Genomic DNA, 16,700 nt, shown 5'->3' on the forward strand with positions numbered 1-16,700 from the left:
GTCCTTGAGCTGGCTGCTCATGGGCTGGTCCTTGTGCTGGCTGCTGATGGGCTGGTCCTTGTGCTGGCTGCTGATGGGCTGGTCCTGTGGCTCGTCTTTGTTTTTGGAGTAGCTGATGATCAATCTCATCCTCTTCTTCAAAGTTACTGTCAGACTCTGAATTTTCAGAAATGTGATCCTCACATTCTGAAATCTCTTCCTGTACTTCATCGTCAAAAGCTTCTCTCTCTTCCAAAATCAGTTGCATTGCCCTCTGAGCAGACAATCTTTTCGCCATCTTGATCAGTTGTGATAAGGAACCACACTGGCAAAGCTATATTTATATTGTCCCGCCCCCAATTTGCTGCTGGGATAGAGTATGAGCAAATAAATATTGGTTCCCGCAAGACAGAGGGTAAAATGTGCGGGAATGTGAGAGCAGACAGGTGCGGTGCTTGAATTTGTCAACAATGTTGCAACCTTGTGCGGGAACGGCAGGGGCTCTCACACACACACACTAACAGCAGGCCCAGACAAGAGGAGGACAGAGTGAAGGTACACAGGACCTACAATTTCCACACTCTTATTAGCCCTGGGTCCAGTGGACCCAAACATCCTGTATGTAATATAAATGTGTAGGGGGGGTGTACGGTGTGTGGTCATTGAAAATGTGTTCTGATATATGTTCTTCATGGAAAATGAGCCAAGGCCAATGAGTCTGAGTTTGAAAAAATAATTTATCGTATCATTTTTCTTTTGATAAAAAGTGAAAACGGGTCCCACAGACCCGAACACCACACAAGGGTTAATATTGCATTGAGTACACATGATTATTGTCCATTTGAAAATACAATGTCAAAGAGCATCTTGTATTTAATTTCTATGCTACTATCCAGTAAAACATTAGCATTTAACTTTTTTGTATTAATCATTCAAATTATGAATCAAACATTCAAATAACATGTAGCATACAATGTTTGCAATTTGTATTCCTTTTTGGGGAAACAAAATGCAATAAATGAAATCTCAATTGGTTTTATATTTTATTGTAAGAGAAATTTACCATGCGATAACATCATATTTGAAAATGTAAATCAGATACTTAAATTAGAAATTTAATGTTCAAAACCTCTGTTCAAAGTTGAGGCAGGCATCACGGACGGACTCCTTGTTAATTACGTGCAAGTTAGCTTGGCTTTTTGGATGAGTTTGAGGACAGTAGACAAGAATCATGTTGGATCAGAATAGAACAGTAACACTAGCAGGGTGAGAGGGGACCAGTAGAATCAGAGGGGTGGTTGATTACAGAGCAGATGGGGTTAAGAGAGTCTGTGTTTTTTTCTCTTCCACTGTCACTTTCTCATAAACATGTTCAGCCTGGAGAAATGGGCAAGAGACACAACATGCTCAAGCTTATGGTTTTGAGAGAAGGAGAGAAAAGAGGAGAGTGAGACAGAAAAGAGAGAAAATAAAAATCGTAGTAGTTGTATTCTCTCACTTGTCCTGCTGTGATGTTGTCTAGGTGAAGCTCTGGGCCAGATGACTCTGGGGACTTCCTGTTTCTTCCTCTCCACTTCCTGTAGTAAACTAGGGCCGATCCTACGACAATCACTGTGACAGCTAGCACCACGCTAGAGTACAGTACAATAACTGTCCAGTGAGGGGGAGATGGAACATTAAACATTAGGGCTGTATTGATACTTGTATTCATACCTAACTATCAGGTTACGGACGTCACGGTTCGGTGCATGCAGTCAGACACAAAGAATACATCTGAGTCAGTCACAGGCATTTCTACTGTACGGAAACTGATTATGAGGTCAATCAGATGAAACTTGCAAAAACAATGCACAATTTTACCTCACCTGTCAGTATTTTAGTGCCGATAGTTTGAGATATGCTCATGGCAGTTTGTCAATGCTCGAAATGTAAAACAGACTCATTGGACTGAAGCTCAGATATAATATATCTGTTGTACCGAACTTGTATCGAACCGTGACCCCCAAAACTGCAGTATGTACCAAACTGTGGGTTACTTATCAGCACACAAACACAATAGTAATGCACAACTTGACTCATTACTTGATGACTAGCATGTCAGGTGAGTTTAATGTCGCAGAGCGAATGTTGAGATAGGATGTATTCAAACTTGACAGAAGTTTCCAAATACTGTCCTTGTGTCATGACAAACATTTTCACCAGACTGTAGACCTATCTCTTTGACACTAAAGCTTAACCCTTAATGCATGTGGAGTGTGGTGAGTAAGGATTATGCAGCGGACAATTTACTTGCTTTATGGAAGTTCAGTGTGTGTAACTGTGCACATGTAGATAAATAACGTGTCTTAGCTTCAGGTTCAATTTAGAGTGTGAACATTTTTAAGATTACCTGACCTGCATGTTACTAACACAGACACACATGCCATCAATTGTCTCTACCTTTTCCTGGTGCCTTAGTGGTGAGTGATATCTCCGTGGATGGGGATGATGGAGAGACAGTTGGTGTTGTTGTGGTGGGAGGACCTGAGGGTGTGGATGCAATTCTAAATCCAGGGGTCACCATTGAGACAGTAGCAGGAGGGGTCACAGTCGAGGTAGTAGGAGCTGTGTGTGAGAGGAAAGAGAGAGCAGAACATGTCAGACAGGTGATATATGCACGTATGGAATGAAGATTGTTGTATGTAGAGAAACACTCACCTTTCAGGACTTTTAACTGCACATTTATATACGTATCCAGTGCAACTCTGTCCACTCTACACTGGTACCACCCTTTATCGGACATCTGCAGGTGATGGAAGGTCACTCTGAAGTCTCCATTTCCTAAATCATTCAGAAAGACTCTGTCCTTCTTGGATGTTTTACCTGCTTCAACCTGAACTATGACATCTGCATTGTTGCATGGATATCTGCAGAGGTACTTATTGTTGGACCATGCATCAGAGTGTGAACATGTGAATGACACGTTGTCCCCTTCACGGCCCTTCACGGTGATCCCAGCACCCACACCACACAGAACTGCCAGGAGAACAGGAGAATCACTCAACTGATCTATTATGAGTCCAATGACACTGTATTCAAAGACTGACTGAAGTTAAACTTACCTGATAAGAGACAGCAGTAGATGTGGAGGTTCCTCATTCTGACTAAGACAAGTTCAGGTTAGAAACACACACGCCTGGAGAACAGTGTTGTCCAACTTGTATCTTTGTCTCTCTGCCTCTCTGTCAGAGAGATGATTATGCTGTACAGTACTAGCCTTGTGTTCTTCCTTTTTTCTCATATTAGTCTCTCTCTCTCTCCCTCCCTCCCTCTCTCTCTCTCTCTCTCTCTCTCTCTCTCTCTCTTTCTCTCTCTCTCTCTCTCTCTCTCTCTCTCTCTCTCTCTCTCTCTCTCTCTCTCTCTCTCTCTCTCTCTCTCTCTCTCATGTGAAAACATTTTCCTCAAATACTGAACCAGCAAACTTTGCAAAACAACATTTGTCATTGCCAAAACTTATGGTCACGACTGTACATGGAATGCCCAAATGATAAATACTTAAATTATCATTTAATATTGCATTGAGTACACATAAGTATTGTCAATTTGAAAAGACAATGTCAAAGTGCATATTGTATTTAATTTCTATGCTGCTATCCAGTAAAACATTGGCATTTAACTTTTTTTAATGAAATGTTCAAATTATGAATCAAACATTCAAATCACATGTAGCATACAATGTTTGGGATTTTTATTCCTTTTTGGGGAAACAAAATGCAATAAAATGAAATCTCAATTGGTTTTATATTTTATTGTAAGATAACTTTACCATGCAATAATATCATATTTGAACATCAGATACTTACAGTACATTAGAAATTAAATGTTCAAAACCCCTGTTCAAAGTTTACATTTATTCATTCCAAGAGAGAGCTTTACAAAAAGTGCATAGGTCAATGATCATAAACAACGAGATAGCCCCAAAAACATTGCGGGTAGCCAAAAATTAGCATACATTGTGATAACCAAGAACCAATGGGAAGAAACATAAGAGCAAGTAGTTAAACAAGTTACAAATTAAACAACATAAACCTCAAAGTTGAAACAAAACGTCACGTCAGGCATCATGGGTGGAATAGAACAGTAACACTAGAAGGGTGAGAGGGAACCAGTAGAATCAGAGGGGTGGTTGATTACAGAGTAGATGGGGTTGAGAGAGTCCTTGTTTCTCTCTTCCACTCTCAATTTCTGATACGCACGTTCAACCTGGAGAAATGGGCAAGAGACACAACATGCTCAAGCTTATGGTTTTGAGAGAAAGAGAGAAAAGAGGAGAGTGAGACAAAAAAGAGAGAGAATGAAAAACGTAGTAGTTCTCTCTCACTTGTCCTGCTGTGATGTTGTCTAGGTGAAGCTCTGGGCCAGATGACTCTGGGGACTTCCTGTTTCTTTCTCTCCACTTCCTGTAGTAAACCAGGGCCGCTCCTACGACAATCACTGTGACAGCTAGCACCACGCTAGAGTACAGTACAATAACTGTCCAGTGAGGGGGAGATGGAACATTAAACATTAGGCTGTATTGATACTTGTATTCATACCTAACTATCAGGTTACGGATGTCACGGTTCGGTGCATGCAGTCAGACACAAAGAATACATCTGAGTCAGTCACAGGCATTTCTACTGTATGGAAACTGATTATGAGGTCAATCAGATGAAATGAGCAAAAACACCACCATTTTCCCTCTTCTGTCTGTGTTTTAGTGCTGGGAGTTTGAGAAATGCTCACGGCCAGCTAGCTGGAGAGAGCGAATGGCAGTTTGTCAATGCTCAAAATGTAAAACAGACTCATTGGACTGAAGCTCAAATATAATATACCAAAAGTCCCAAATGTTAGCCATTTTTACATTTGTGTAGAACAGGCTGTGGCATTGAAATAATATGACAAGAAACCTAGCATTTAGATTTTTGTGCTTTATCCTGTTTCAGTATGTACCAAACTGTGACTTCTGTGTTCCGTTAAACCCCTATTATAACCGTGGGTTACTTATCAGCACACAAACACAATAGTAATGCACAACTTGACTCATTACTTGATGACTCGCATGTCAGGTGAGTTTAGGGTCGCAGAGCGAATGTTGTGATAGGATGTATTCAAACTGGACAGAAGTTTCCAATTATTGTCCTTGTGTCATGACAAATGTTCACCAGACTGTAGACCTAACTCTCTGGCACTAAAGCTTAACCCTTAATGCATGTGGAGTGTGGTGAGTAAGGATTGTGCAGCGGACAATTTACTTGCTTTATGGAAGCTCAGTGTGTGTAACTGTGCACATGTAGATAAATAACGTGTCTTAGCTTCAGGTTCAATTTAGAGTGTGAACATTTTTAAGATTAAGACCTGACCTGCATGTTACTAACACACACACACACATGCCATCAGTTTTCTCTACCTTGTCCTGGTGCCTTAGTGGTGAGTGATATCTCCGTGGATGGGGATGATGGAGAGACAGTTGGTGTTGTTGTGGTGGGAGGACCTGGGGGTGTGGATGCAATCGTGAATCCAGGGGTCACCATGGGGACAGTAGGAGGATGGGTCACAGTCGAGGTGGTAGGAGCTGTGTGTGAGGAGAAAGAGAGAGAGAGCAGAACATGTCAGACAGCTGATATATGCATGTATGTAATGAAGATTGTTGTATGTAGAGAAACACTCACCTTCCAGGACTTTTAACTGCACATTTATATACGTATCCAGTGCAACTCTCTCCACTCCACACTGGTACCACCCTTCATCGGACATCTTCAGGTGATGGAAGGTCACTCTGAAGTCTCCATTTCCTAAATCATTAAGAAAGACTCTGTCCTTCTTGGATATTTTACCTGCTTCAACCTGAACTATGACATCTGCATCATTGCATGGATCTCTGCAGAGGTACTTATTGTTGGACCATGCATTAGAGTGTGAACATGTGAATGACACGTTGTCCCCTTCACGGCCCTGCACGAAGATCCCAGCACCCACACCACACAGAACTGCCAGGAGAACAGGCGAATCACTCAACTGATCTATTATGAGTCCAATGACACTGTATTCAAAGACTGACTGAAGTTAAACTTACCTGATAAGAGACAGCAGTAGATGTGGAGGTTCTTCATTCTGACTAAGACAAGTTCAGGTTAGAAACACACACGCCTGGAGAACAGTGTTGTCCAACTTGTATCTTTGTCTCTCTGCCTCTCTGTCAGAGAGATGATTATGCTGTACAGTACTAGCCTTGTGTTCTTCCTTTTTTCTCATATTAGTTTCTCTTTCTCTCTCACTCTCTCTCAGAAACACATACAAATTCAATTTTCAGAATGTGGTCAGTCCCACTAACCAAGTAGACACTGCACAACACACATCTGTCCCATTACTGTGCTTTAATGTCAAATTAACCATGAACAAATGTACAAATAAATGTTAAACCTTTAAAATATTTTGTCTTATCTTGCACAGTTTTTCCATCTTCCTGCAAGTTAAAAATGTTAAAAAAGAATTTCTAACTATATGTGTAATTCTCAAATTATCATTTAACATAGCAATGAATACATAATTACTGTCAATTTGAAAAGGACATTTCAAAGTGTTTCATTCCTATGCTACTATCCATTACAGCACTGACATATTTCTACATTTAAATAAATTAAAACATTTAAGCAGAAGTTAGCCACAAGGTAGTAGTTCTCTCTCACACGTCCTGCTACAATGTCGTGTCGGTGAAGCTCATGGCCAGACGACTCTGGTGACTTCTTGTTTCTTCCTGCTCCACTTCCTGTAGTGGAGTTGATGATACCACTACTGGTGCACAGTACAATAACTGGCCAGTGAAAGGGCGATGGAAAAACTAACGTTGTGGGTCACTTATCAGCACACACACACACTAATAATGCACAGTAGGTAGCAATGTACACTCAGCATTGTATGAAGTGCATGGTGAGTCCAAATTGTGCAGAGGACAATTTACTACTTTCTGGAAGCTCGGCATGTGTAACTGTGCATATTTAGACAGGCAACCAATCGAAGCCTCCGGTTCTATTTGAAGGGCTAACAACTGCCTGACCCTTATCTTTGTCTCTCACCTTGTCTCTATTGGTGACATGTCTGTCCTGTACAACAGTGACCTCGTGCTCTTCCTCTTTCTATCCATACATGGCCACATGACCACTGACAGTGGCCCCAAACATTTAAATATCTCAGTGCAGCATCATCAGTGTTAAAGTTGTGGTCACACATACTGCTGTAAGTGCACACAGCGACTTTTTTCGGATGGTTAGCATGTGTTTTAGGATGGTAGAACGTAGGTTGACGATCATTCGACATGCCTCTCTCTCTCTCTGGGTCCAGCCATGCTTATGCGAGTGGCGGAATCTCTCGTTCAGGAGTGGTCACCCCACCTCCCCCAGCATCTGGTACCCCTCTCCTGAGCTAACCTTCCCTCCTCCCAACTCCCCACCCCACCCCTCCTCCTCCCCCCCCCCCCCCCCACCCCCCTCCTCGACAGCTGTGGGTGCTGGGGTCGATGCCCAGTCTGTCGGTGTAGCTGCACCCTTACTGTAGATGAAAACACATCAGGTATTCTTTCATAAACCGCCGCCAGAGGCAAGGTGAAAACAAGATTTTTTATTAGAGACAGAGATCCAGAGAGAGAGAGAGAGAGAGAGAGAGAGAGAGAGAGAGAGAGAGAGAGAGAGAGAGAGAGAGAGAGAGAGAGAGAGAGAGAGAGAGAGAGAAGGAGAGGGAGAGGAAGGGGGGGTTGACAAAACCACGTGGGGGAAAAAGAACTCACTTGGGCGTGCAGCAGGGTGCGTGAACTAGCTTATGCGCGAGAGGTGAATGAAAAACAAGAGTGAGGTTGCGAGGGAGCGAGCGCCGTAATAATAGATGTGGGGTGTTTGCGGAGGTGAGATCTTAGGACGGGACAGTGTGCCGGGGCCTACGCACCACGGCACACCTCCGAGATGAGACCTCCTCTCAGCCACAGATGAGCTGGAGCAAGATGCAAACACACACACACACACATACATACATATATCTCTTATAGAACGGACAGCAAGGTCAACATTATTATGTCACTCACTCGTTTATTTATTCACTCCCTTGCTTTCTCAGACGCACGCAATCACACGCACATTCCCATTCCTCTCCACACTCGGGTCCGCCGTCCAAGCGGTTGTCGTCGAAATCCCTTTCCGTAACCCTGCTCATCAAATCCACATGTGTTTTGATGCACTGCCTCAGAGAAGGAGAGGGAGGGCTGGAGGGATGGAGGGGGAAGGGGAGCGAGAGAGAGTGATCGAGAGAAGAAAAAAAGAGGGCTAATTGAATGTGGAGAGAGGGTTCTGAAAATCTATTAGGATTTCTGATGGTCCATATGGCTGATTGTAGTGCAACTGCCCGAGGCCTCACAAATTTGCGCGTGGATGGGCAAATTTGTATAAGTGTGTGTACTGTGTGTGAGTGTGCACTGTGTGTGAGTGTGCACTGTGTGTGCAGCATACAGAGGAGACTTTGCCGATTTAGACTTACAGACACACTCTGGGTCACCTCCCCCCCCGCCCCAGTCTTCCCAGCGCCATCTGTTCCAGCCGCGCCACCCGCTCCACGCGATTGGCCGATGAGATGGTGAAGAATAAAGAGTGAGAGGGTGATCGCCCGGGGACAGAGGGGTGAGTCAGAGTCTCCGCCGCCAACGCCACCGTGGCCCAAAGCAGAGTGGGAAACGGGGTGCGCCCACTTTCCATCGCTGAGTTTCGCAAACGGTTCGAGATCTCTTCTCTTCCCCTCGCCTGCTCTTCCTGTTTCGGCTCTCTGTCCGTTTCCCCATCGCAAACAAGTCGGTGCGTGCGCCCTACTGCACGCCCAAGTGTGCAGGCGGCATTATGATTGGCTTATCGCGGCGGGCAGGCCAATCCCAGCGCTCCGCGAACAGCAGGTCTCTGCGGTTACCTTGACAGTGGCAGCCTGCTCTTTGATGGAGGTGTAATTCGACAGCTGGGAGGATCGCCGCTCCTCTCCTCCGTTCCACCTCTCATCCCTCATTCCGGATTACCCAGCGTGAGTGAAGACCACCCTTCATCACCATCTCCACCACCATCATCATCATCATTATTTACAGAGGTGCAGGTTGGGGAAAACTCATCATCCACTACGCCAGGGGGCCCACTGAAGTGTGTCAGGGAGTGTGTGTGTGTTTGTGTGGGTGTGTGTGTGTGTGGTTGCGGTTGTTTGTGTGTGTGTGTGTGTGTGGCGGCTCCCTGCAGTGTCTCTTAGATCTGAACTGTTGATGGGTTCTCTGTGGGGTAGCAGGCCCAGCCGCCAGGGCATTTATTACCAGCACAACAAGGTCAGGGCCAGCTGGTCTGGACCGGAACAGCACCCACACACATAGATGCATCTCCCACATGGATGAACTGAACACGGGAGAGAGATGTAAAGGACAGATGTAGTTATAGATTGGTGTGTGTATGTGTGTGTGTGTGTTTGTGGTGGTGGTATAGGCTGAGGATGCAGTATAGTACTGAGTAAAGAAGGATGATGAAAGTAGAGAAGGTGAAAAGAGGCTGTTCAGAAGGACCAAAAAATATCTGTAACTACAGCCAAGATGGCCGCCCTCTCCACTGTTGGTGGTGTCATTGGTAATTGGTATGATTTCACTTTAGTCAGGTCACTGAATGTCTCAGTGGGAAGATTCGTACCTATTAAGTCATCACTCTCCGTTTCCACCACATTGCTTCTGTGTCATATTCTTACCATATTTTCGAAGTAAGCTATCCTCTGCAGCCCAGCCCAGCCCACCCAGCCGGGACCAGCCCAGCTCTGAGTGCTGTTTCTGGGGTCCAACTTGGCAGAGAGGGAGACTGTAAGGTGGACATTAGCTCCAGCTCTGTGATGGATAGCTGCAGGGTTACAAACATTAGGATTTCATTACAGGCGAAGGCTGAGGTCCACCTTCCCTTTGAACGCCAGCCACTCTCCTCTATCAATATTTCACGCTGGATACACTGTGGGGGCTGGTGCACTGCTGTTCCGCGTTAGCGTGTATGCTCAATGAATGTGTCCGACTGTGTGTTGTTGTTTGTGTGTCTGTGGAGCGTAGGTGGGTGAGTGTGTGTGTGTGTGTGTGTGTGTGGCTGGTGTCCGTGTGAATGCTCTAGTGTTTCTGTACAGTGTTTCTGTACAGTGTTTCTGTACAGTATCGTGTAAACGTGTGTGGGTTAGGGTGTGCGTGTGTATGTGTGTTTACGAGTGAGTGTTTGTTTACGGGTGTGTGTGGGTTTGCAGGTTGTGTGCTTGTCTTGGCTCTCTCTCCCTCTGTGTGTTTCTAGCTGATGAGTTTTCCTTCCTCTCCCCTCCTATCAGCACTAAATCCATCATGGCCGCCGGCTGGAGATCATAACCGCAGGGTCTCATTCACCCAGGGATTGATGTGTGTGTAAACACCGTGGCAGCACTCCTCAGAGTGAACGTATGTGTGTGTGTGTGTGTGTGTGTGAGGAAGAGAACCGCCTACACAGCCATAATGTTTGTATGTGTGTGTGTGGGTCGGTACAGTACGTGTGTGTGTTTCCAGGGTGTGCATAAAACCCCCCCCCACTGATCATTAAAAGGACCCTGCTGTATCAGAACAGTCACTTACGTTTAACGATCAGCAGTGAGTGTGTGTACATGCTCGTGTGCGGGTTCACGCGCGTGTGCGTGCGTGCGGATGCGTGACCCAAGCCAAATTCGCCTCAGACAGATCGAGCTGCCCTCATAGTGATCCAGGGGCTCTCACCCCACAACACACATAGAAACAGATGGTGTAGAAGAGACTCCTCTTCCTGGTCCACGCTCCACTGTGGCTCGACCAACCGCCCTCCCCGCTCCCTACAAGCACGGTCCCCTCTGTTCCAGACCAGCAACGCCACTTAGTCCTCCCCCTGCCCCACACACACACCCCCACACACCCCCACCAGCCTCTGAATATTAGCCTGCTGTGTGTGTGTGTGTGGGGGGGGGGGTGGGGGGTGGAGGGGAGGTTTCCTATTCAAAGCGAATATATGCATGCATACGAAATAAAAGACTCTCGAGTCTCCCTGATGAAAAATCCCACGTTTTCACATACTCGGACATACTTAGCCCTTCTTTGACTTGCATCACTGCCTTCGACTGCCTATTGGTTTTTTATGAGCCGGCTGATACCTAACCTCGACTTCTTCATCCTCTGATCGGGTAAAGAGGGTTGGGGGCGGCGAGCAGGGATGAGGTCGTTAAAGATTTATGGACGACGGAGGGGGACGTAGTGGACATCAGAGAGCCCAGGCGCAGGGAGGATGACTGGGGGGGTGGGGAGCGAGGAGGGGTGGGGGCAGAGAGAGAACTTCAAACGACCAGGGTGGTTCGACCCTCCATCCAGATGAGTGGATGCAGGGCCCCCGTGAGGACCAGGAGGGAGTGGACATCTAACAGCCCCCCCCCCATCCCTCACCCACCCACCCCCCACCACTGACTCTGGCATACACACACACCCGGTGACAGTTTCTTTAAACTAGCTTCACATCTTCATGACCCAGACTTTTCACACTGTGTCGATATATAACACATGCCCACAACAACTTATTTGATGTGCCTTCCCTGCAATTACAACTGCCGTCATTATTTTAAGTCCAAACTTTTGAAAATACCTACTTGGCCTTGATTCATTGTTTTTGCATGGCCCCAAAAAAACACCGCCCAAAAACTTCCAGAGACAAAAAAAAAAAATATTTCAAAAGCCGCCAAAATCAAATCAGTCATTTTGACCCATTTCTGTCTGACAGACTTGATCAAATACAGAACGTCGAGGTAAGGTGCCCGTGTCACAGTACACAAACAACACAGGATTCCTTCCAGAGGTTCCGTCCCCACCGGTCTAATGGACCTCATCTCGTGCTGTGCTACATCTGTGGAGTTATGTGGACTAGCAGGTTATGGGGACAGGCTTAAACAAGGCCAGCCAGGGCCCAGACTCCTTCGCTGGGGCTTGAGGGGGGGAGAGGAGGGGCGCTGGAGAAAATAAACACAGGCACGCGCCCACACACACACACACACACACATACAGACAGACCGACATACACACATAAACACATATGCACACGCACACACATACAAATCAGATAGGCACACATACAGGTACACAGGTACACAAAGACAGGCACATATACTTACCGACAGGCACACCCACAGACAGACAGACAGGCACACACACAGACAGACAGGCACACTAACAGACAGACAGGCACACAGACAGGCACACACACAGACAGACAGGCACACAGACAGACAGGCACACTAACAGACAGACAGGCACACAGACAGGCACACACACAGACAGACAGACAGGCACACACACAGACAGACAGGCACACAGACAGACAGATACACACACAGACAGGCACACACACACAGACAGACAGACAGGCACACACACAGACAGACAGGCACACAGACAGACAGGCACACTAACAGACAGACAGGCACACAGACAGGCACACACACAGACAGACAGGCACACAGACAGACAGATACACACACAGACAGGCACACACACAGACAGACAGGCACACACATACACAGGCACACCTACCCACACACAAACACAGACAAACTTTTGGTCTTTTAGTGGCCTCCAGCCTCCTGGTCATGTTTTATGAATGACGATGACACATATTTACGTCTAAATGACATGCCCTTGTCAGGACATTAGCAGTGGCCCTGTCAGACAGTGTTGAAATAATACTCTTTAAACACTGTGCTAATGACCAGCAAGGAATTGGCTGCTGATGACAGATTGCCTTTTTCAATGGGCATTTTTTTCTCCCTTTAGGCTCCTCTCCTCCACGCCTGCTCTCCCTCACACTCTCTCTATCTCTCTCTCTCTCTCTCTCTCTCTCTCTCTCTCTCTCTCTCTCTCTCTCTCTCTCTCTCTCTCTCCCTCACACTCTCTCTCTCTCTCCCTCACACACTCTCTCCCTCTCTCTCTCACTCTCTCTCTCTCCCATTTCCTCTCACTCTCACTTTCTTTCTTTTTCTCTCATTTCTCTCTTTTTTCTTTCACTCCCCTTTTCTTTTACTCCTCCTTCCTTCCTTCCTTCCTTCCTTCCTTCCTTCCTTCCTTCCTCCCTCCCTCCCTCCCTCCCTCCCTACTTCCTTCCCCCTTCCTTCCCACCCTCCCTCCCTCCCTCCCTCTGTCGGTGTGTGTGTGTGTGAGAAAGTGCTGATTTGGGTGAACCTGCTTTGGCTTGTCATGCCGGAGACATCGCAGCGCAGCACTTAGCGCTCCAACCATGAGGGATTAGGTGACAGAGACAGGCCCACACTCCTGTGTTATAATCACTGATTACACAGGTAGTCATATAGCTCTGTCTGTCTCTCTCTTCTCTCTCTCTCTCTCTCACTCACTCACTCACTCACTCACTCACTCAATCTCTTTCTTTCTTTAGCATGATTGCTCTCACTGTTTATGCATTTCTCTCGACCCCTCTCTCTTTAAGTCTTTCTCTACCTCTCTGATGTCTTCTCTATCCCAATCTCTCTTGCTCCAGCTGGGTAGTTTGCTGTCATTTGCCATAATAACAGGTTTTAAGAAACGTTTTTTTCTCCTCTTGATCGTTGCCTGTAATGTTTGTCCACTCTCTTCCAGAGCAGCCCTAACAACAATGTGAGGAGAGGAGTCTCTCGCTCTCTCCTTCCTGTCTCTCTCTCTCTTTCCTTCCATCCATCTGCCTTCCCCTTCATCTCTCTCTCTCTCTCTCTCTCTCTCTCTCTCTCTCTCTCTCTCTCTCTCTCTCTCTCTCTCTCTCTCTCTCTCTCTCTCTCTCTCTTTCTCTCCCTCAATGCAGTCAACCTTTCCCCATTCCCAATCTACCACCCCACTGGCCACGTTGGAAGTTCTTCACCTTAAGGGCGGATTTTCTCTCATTTCTCTCAGCCCGTACACTTGCTCCAGCTCTTGCTTTTCAACACACACACACACAAACACACGCACGGACACACACACCTTGTAATAACAAATGACTTTGGGCTCTTTCCAGGTTTCATTTAAAAGTGCCCATGGGGCCTTGAGGCAATGGATGAAATTACCATTAGAAAGTAAGCAAAGTAACCTCACCCCCCCCCCCCCCCCACTCCCTCAACCCCCCCCCCCCCCCCCTTCACTCCCTCAGCATCACCACCAATCCCCCCCTGGCAAATGCATCCTGTTCCTATCAGACTAACGGCCTTCCTCTGCATTTCTGGAGATCTGCACTGTACACCGCCCCCCACATGCACAAAAGCCAGTTTTCCCCATATCTCTCACAAACACATGTACACACACACACACACACACACCCCTCTCACCTGCCTGTACGACAGCCTTAATTAACGACCAGCCGAGTGGCGTCTGGTCGGGTGTTCCGTACGCCGGGCTGCGCCGGCTGTTTTGTTTAGGCTGGCCGAGAGAGATGGTGATGCAGAGCTGAGAGGCACACCTGCAGTGCTGCTGCTGTTTCTCTCGCTCCCACTTCAGAGAGAGAAGAGAGACGGAGGGAGAGATACTTTTTCTAGTTGGCTCTCGAGGGAAGTGATTCCAAATCCGTGGTGCTGAGCGACTGAATGAGTTTTGACATCCCCGGAGCGGGGAAGTGAATGAGAGCGAGCGTGTTCCACTTCTCCTTCCTGCTCTCGCTCGCTCTCCCTCTCTCCATATTTCTCTGTCTTTTTCTCTGCCCCTCTGTCTCTGTGTGCCTTTTCTCTCTCTCTCTCTCTCTCTCTCTCTCTCTCTCTCTCTCTCTCTCTCTCTCTCTCTCTCTCTCTCTCTCTCTCTCTCTCTCTCTCTCTCTCTCATTCACTCTCTTTCTGCTTTGATGTTCTTTCTTTCCCCATTTCCTCTCACACCCCTGCCCTCCACACCCACTCTCACATTTCCATCTGCAGTCCTTCTCTCTCTTCCTCTCTCTCTCTTTCTCTCTCTCTCTCTTCCTTCCTCTCGCTCTCTTCCTCTCTCTTTCCCTCTCTCTCTCTCTCCACCTGCTGCCCTCTACAAATCACCCTGCTAATCATGGTGGTGTGTTGACTGTCCTGACGAATCAGTGTTTATCCTGGTTAATAGTGTGTGTTGTGTGTGTGTGTGTGTGTGTGTGTGTGAATTACACAATGGAACGGTTTTCTGCCTGGTGTCTCCTCATATCATGTGCAGTGGTGTCTCTGGTGTGTGTCTTGTGTGAGGGTGTGTGAGGGTACGTGAGTATGTGTGTGTGTGTTGTTAGATGTCTTCTCACCTTGCCTGAAAGAGCTGTAAAAATCTGCTCCAATGATCTTCTCTCCATCCATACAAAAACTGTGTGAGTAACACAGTGTGTGTCTGTGTGTGTGTAAGAGAGTGTGACTAACTCACTTCCCGGCAAACACACCACTGAAATGGACAGTCAGGTCACTAATGCAATTTAAGCATCTCAGGTATTCAGAGAGTGTCACTTTGGTCCAAACGTCCAATTAAAATCCCCAGGCAGGGTATCCGAGTCACCCAGAGACTACCCTGCATTTGGTCTTTCCTTAGATCAGTTGGCAGGTGTGTGTGTGTGTGTGTGTCAGCTCATTTGGATTAGCACTGTTTAAGTGGGGTCGAGGACGCATGAGTGTCTAGCCTTCTGGAAATCATTCTTCTTGTGTGTGGTTCCAAGTGTGTATGTGAGTGCAAGATCATCTGATCTTATGAAAGGCTGTATCTCTCCTCGCGGGTGTATGTGTGTGTGTGTGAGTGTCTGTGTGTGTGTGTGCGTGGTGCCCAGAGCCTCCACCTGACGTTTCCACTGCCTCAGATAAAGTGACAACCTTTATTGGCCAAATGAAAAGTTGAAAGAGAGAAAGAGTGTGTGTGAGCGAGAGCATTTGCGTGTGTGATTGAAAGTGCGTGCGTGTGTGTGTGTGAAGGGAGGAGGCGGGGAATGATTTCAGAATTATGAAACCATTAGGAGTGTGTGGTGGTGGTAGGGGGGGTTTGGAAGGGGGGGGGGGGGTGTGTGAGGGCATCAAGGTTATTGAATTCCGCCCCCCCTCTCCTCCACCCCCCAACACCCCCGGCCTCAGAGCCCAGAACCCCCTCCCCCCCCATCCTCCTCTTCCTCTGGCGTCTGATCCTGCTCCGTCTAAATTATTCAGCTCCATCACAATGGCGGCCTCTATAATTCATTTTTTATTACATTACCACAATGGCATAATTGCATACGTCAGACTGAATTATGGATGAGATTTACCTTTTGTGGTCAGGGCCTGGTGTTGGGGAGGGAGAGGGGGGCTATTCATGCTCACCCGGCTCGCCTCTCCTCTATTCCCTTTCATGCTCTCTCAGATCTGGGCCCTTCGGCAAGACCCAGACACAACTACCTGACCCTCGATAGACTACTGTGAACCATCTCTGGAAATGTAATGAGGTATACAAGGGTGGAGAAATACAGGGTTGGGGGATGCAGGGTGGAATAATGTAGAGGGATAGAGGAGTGGGGGATACAGGGTGGAGGGATGCGGGGTGGAATAATGTAGAGGGATAGAGGAGTGGGGGATACAGGGTGGAGGGATGCGGGGTGGAATAATGTAGAGGGATAGAGGAGTGGGGGATACAGGGTGGAGGGATGCGGGGTGGAATAATGTAGAGGGATAGAGGAGTGGGGGATACAGGGTGGAGGGATACAGGGTGGAGGGATGCAGGG

General features: G+C 47.0%; 1 long non-coding RNA gene across 1 annotated transcript; it reads right to left on the reverse strand.

The window, feature by feature from the left end:
• Positions 1–1,048: 1,048 nt before the first annotated feature.
• Positions 1,049–2,955, reverse strand: LOC136960406 (uncharacterized). Its single transcript, XR_010878837.1, has 4 exons — positions 2,677–2,955; positions 2,419–2,583; positions 1,478–1,629; positions 1,049–1,356 (listed from the first exon to the last, which is right to left on the reverse strand). It is a non-coding gene; the product is annotated as an uncharacterized lncRNA (long non-coding RNA).
• Positions 2,956–16,700: the final 13,745 nt, after the last annotated feature.

Source organism: Osmerus mordax, chromosome 17 (assembly GCF_038355195.1).
Source record: "Osmerus mordax isolate fOsmMor3 chromosome 17, fOsmMor3.pri, whole genome shotgun sequence".
In the NCBI taxonomy this organism is placed as follows: Eukaryota; Metazoa; Chordata; class Actinopteri; order Osmeriformes; family Osmeridae; genus Osmerus; species Osmerus mordax.